Raw genomic sequence first — 5187 nt, 5'->3', positions numbered from 1 at the left:
TCGCAAATGCATATCTATTTGGATTTCCTTCTTTTGTTTTTTACATTTTATTTTTTTTTTACGATATATTCTAAACTATATTATATATTATATAATATATTATAATATATTATATTATTATAATATATAATATAGTTTAGAATATATTATATATATTATAATATATATAACTATAATTATAAACTGTAATTGTATTATGTAAAAGAAACGAAAAGGAAAGAAATTATCTTCAAGTGATAATATAATTTATTATTTCATTTTTTACTTTAAAAAAAAAGTTTTGCGTCGAAGTTTCTTACGAAGTATTAATAATTTTAGTTAATACGAGAAACTTATAATTATTAAGAAATTTTTTAAAATGAGTAAATATTTTCTTATGAAATATTTATGTTATTATGCATAGCGATGCAAAGATCATTTGAATAATCTATTATTGGAACACTTTAAATATTTACGATCGTTATCATTGAATTTCAAATTGAATATTTGACAATTTACATACATGCATAGTATATATACTCATATGAGTGCATAAAAGATATTTATTTTCAAATTCATAATGTGTCTAATTCTAAAATTATTTGAATAATTTGAATTTTATAATTTAAAAATTATTTAAGCAAATTAACTTTGTATATGCAAATGTATTATTATTAAATTTTTATCATTCAAATATATTTTGATTTGTAAACAATTAGAATTAAAGATATAAGAAACAAATTATTTCATTCAAAATTTTTCATCTAGTAAAAATTATGAATAATGTTGATATATTTTAAAAAGTTTTTTTTTAACAATGTATCTCAAATATGAAATATAAAATTCATATATATCCATCACGAACATGTATCGATATTAATTGATGATGAAAATTCATGTCATTTGTATATCATATCATTCGTATAGTTTGAATGATAATTGTTCATAATAGAAGAGAGAAAATATTTAATTTCTGAAAAATTAGTTTAATAATGCCGAAAAGGAATCTATTTTTGCTCGAATGAATCTTTATTTCATATTGAGAGACGCGACCGCGGAATACTTAATTTATTAACGATTTAATCGATAGTGCTGTTATACAATGCGCGTATAACGAAGTAAAAAGAAAGAAAAAAGAAGGAGGAAAAACTATAATTCTTGAAAACAGATCGAATCTCGAGATTTCGGTGACCTAGACACACACAGGTATTGTATCATCTGTAATATTAAAAAAGGCTTGGTCGTATTATTGTTATCAGTCATTGATATAGTATTTGACAGAGCGTATATACAACCATTATTTTTCTGCTTGCTATATATACAATCGTATTTCTGTTTGCTATACATCGTACGTATTGTACGATATATTTCACGTGGTTGAGTAAATAAACATTATTTTTACATTACTATGTTTAAACGATAATATAGATTATAATACAAACAAATATTTACAATGAATATTTAAAATAAGTATAAAATGTTTTTTAAGTTTCTAATAATTTTTAACATCAAATTTTTTTGTTATTTTTATTATATATAATATATATATATATATTATTTCTTTATAATGAAGATAGAAAACTTTAATATTTAATGGTATTCAAGAAAAAAGTATTGGATTAAGGACGATTTTCAAAGTTTGAAATTGAAAAGCAATTTCCAATAAGTTCTTTCTTTTTATGGAAGAGGAGTTAAGTTCATCCCTAATGAAACAGTTCGAAGAGAAATTTAATGAATTCCACTTTCAGACTTTAAACTCAACGTGAAATCGTTAATTTTATCGGCTGATATCTAGTTCAATGCGCTCGTTACAGTGAAAATTTAAAGAGAAACATAGTGAAACCCTCCATTGAGTTTCTCGTATATTTTTGTACAATTCATATAAACTTGTTTTCTTCTTTTCGTTCACGACTTTATTAAATGATATTTACATTATAAATAATGAAGATTATAACTTTCAAAACTCATTTCATAAATATTTGTATAGGTTATATTTGACTCTACTAAGCATTCACAAACATAGGGGGACATCTTATTATTTCAATTAAACAGAAATTTAAATTAGGTAAATATATATTTAAAATTTGAAAATTTAAAGTTAAAAATTTGAGTATACTCAAGTAACTTGATATCTTGAAAATTTAAGAATTTAAATATTTTTAGCTTTCTGATATTGTGATACTATAAAATTCAAAAAATGGATAATTTAAATGTTTCTACTTTCTATCATATAAAAATATGAAAATAATCTTTGAATAATGCATTCAAGAATTACAAGCATTTTCTTTAAATATCATCTTTCGGCCTTGGATAGATCAAGCGCATCGTAAATTTATACGAATTACGTAAATAATTTGTCGAAATGAATTGATGCACTTTGTAAAACACTTTTAAATAGCTAACGACCTTGCGTTTTAAATACAAAAAGAAAAATAATAAATAATATTCAAAGCGTAAATTACATTTAAAATATATTTAATCGAGTAATTAAAAATAAATTATGATAAACTTTCATTAATGTCACAATGATTAGAAATATGAAAGATCAAACGATCAAAAGAGAATAATAATAATAATTTATATATTATTTAGAGGTATCATGATAAAAAAAAAAGAAAACTAAAGAAAAGATGTTATTGTTAAACTCATCAAAGATTAAATTAATTCTTCTGTTTTTGCATCAACAAACAAAATATCATTATGCATAAATTATTTTATAATTCTAACTTTTGTTATGGAACGAATAATACCAAGATAATATCAAGATCATTCGCGAAGTTTTCTCTGGTACCGAAATATGAAACATGTACCGCATTACCTGGATTAATGTTTCATGTGATATAGAGATCAACGCCCATAATAATGATTATCACACGATGCATTTTCTCATAAAATATAACGATTAACACGTATCTTATTTGAATCTGACTATTCAATCGCGTTATTTTATTTATCTAGGACAGTTGTTGAGAAGATAAATAAAATGAAAAATTTTTTTACAATTTACGTTATCATTTATCACGAAACTTAAATTCACGATTATCGCTTGATAGGAATTTTTTTGACGACAATACGACGAAAATATAAAAATAGAAATCGATACGCGAGTTTCAAGATAGCAATTCTTTTTTTTATTAGACATTTTTAGAACATTTATCAAATCTATGTTTCTTTCGAAAAAAAAAAAAAATTAGTTCATTATTGTGATAAATACTTAACCGTTATGCTTCTAGCGATATGGAAACGGAAAAACGACAAAAACACAAGGATGAAAGAGAAGTTTACCTCTCGGGTGTATGCACATAAAAAAGTGCATTTGCGGATAGAAACTGGAGGACAAGAAAGTGATGGTGGTAAAACTGTCTCACATATACATACACAAACATACGAAAGAGACGAAAAAAAGGGAGGAGTCTCAAGAGTGCACGTAATGGTATCGTTTACTTGCGGTGAGAACACGATCTGTTCTTTACGACGAAGAGAAAACACAAGATAGTGGTTTCCATTCAGGTACTTTAATAAACATGTACAGTTGAACGTATTCTTTTGAACGTTTTAATTATTATTATTATTTGATGATGTATATATCATCTTTTGAACACGGGCGGATTCTAGTGTCATTTTACAATGATCGAGAAACACAGTAAAATGATAAATGATTTTGAATCCGCCTAATACGCACTGGATTAAATTATTATAAACTATAATTGGCAATGTTTCGCGCGATACAAATTACTGCGAGTAACCATTGTTCGTTCATATTTTTTTTTTTCCCCCATTCTTTATTTGCGCTCCTTTTTTCTTTTCATTCAATCTCATTACAATTTACGCTTAAAAGAATCACATATCGAAAATTTTGAAAAAACATCTTGAAAGTTTGTCGAAATATTTTTCTATTCGATTAGTCTTTTTTCTATATATATCTTTTTTTCTTCTCTGTTAGAGTGCGGATTCGAATGTGCGATAAAATTGCGGAAAAACATTGTACAGAAAATCGCAAAAAAGTTCACATTCGATTTTCGGCGGACGTTCGTGTCGGTAAAACAGTATTCTACGATACTTTCATTAGACATGCGCAAATTTCTCTATACAACTTCGACTCTTTTAAACAAATAATTTATAAAAACATCGATATAGTATGAGTAAAGGCAGCGTTAAATAAAATTTTGTAAAAATTTAGAGCATCGAAATTAAAATGAAAGTTATTTCACATATTAATTGGAAATGGAAAATTTTTGTATAAAAAATTCGAAATTATTATAATTTATTAATGCCCAGATCACACATTCATGGCAAACAACTTAACGTCCGCTTAAGTCTTTATATTACCTACTTACAAATATCGCACATACTTGTACATGTACATACACACATATAGAGATACGATGTATATACATGTATCAGCGCGCTACACTCATGTGCACATCCACGCAACCCCATTGATATTTCACATTTCAGGCACCACCAACGAACGGTAGATACGTATGTACATTGCTATCAAATATTACATCCGGCTATCGATTTCCTCAACGGAGAGTCCTTCCTCAACATTCGATCGCGATGTCTCAACTTTTTATTTATTTGGCAGTAAAAAAATTAAGAAATTAGTCTCGCGGAATTATTATACGAATTTATAATTTATTTAGAGCAATATATTTTTTTTTTCTTAGCGTTAGAACTCATTATTTACAAATTTAAATAAAGAGATTTGTTTAAAAATCAAAAAAGAACCAATACATTAAAGCTTTTTTTAGTTTTAAGAGGAACGCTTGATTGAATTATAAAAAAATTCCGCATACTTTTCCGTCTTTGATAGAACGAGATCTCCGAATATATATTTATTATATATACGTAGACATATCGATAAATGAAAATTGTATAATTTAGCAGAGCGTTAGAACTTATCGAGATAAGTTAATAAGTATGTTCTTTCTTTTTTTATTAACGATATAAATTTTTACAAACATTTTTCATCCTTTTCTTTATTCTATATCCCTTTTCTTTCCTCCAATGGCGTACAAAACATCCACTCTTGAGCATTTTCTTTTCTTTTTTTTTCTTTTTTCCGTTTTTTACGATTCGCTATGGTTACAGGATATGCGCACGTACTGTACGTACTATACACTATGCTCAGCATATGGTCATCATATTAATTCTTGTTCGTTTTTATTTTTAACACATTCGCTACGAATACATTTTTATAATTTT

The 5187-nt window shown here is 25.8% G+C and overlaps 1 long non-coding RNA gene across 1 annotated transcript; it reads left to right on the top strand.

Annotated features, from left to right (window-relative positions):
• The first annotated feature begins 670 nt into the window (after window positions 1-670).
• Window positions 671-3520, top strand: LOC147658023 (uncharacterized). The gene is made up of 2 exons (XR_015291414.1): window positions 671-1185; window positions 3213-3520. It is a non-coding gene; the product is annotated as an uncharacterized LOC147658023 (long non-coding RNA).
• Window positions 3521-5187: the final 1667 nt, after the last annotated feature.

The sequence above is a fragment of the Apis florea genome, unplaced genomic scaffold, assembly GCF_048593485.1.
Source record: "Apis florea isolate Af1SG1 unplaced genomic scaffold, ASM4859348v1 contig_2411_pilon, whole genome shotgun sequence".
In the NCBI taxonomy this organism is placed as follows: domain Eukaryota; kingdom Metazoa; phylum Arthropoda; class Insecta; order Hymenoptera; family Apidae; genus Apis; species Apis florea.
This window is presented reverse-complemented; position numbering and strand designations above follow the sequence as displayed.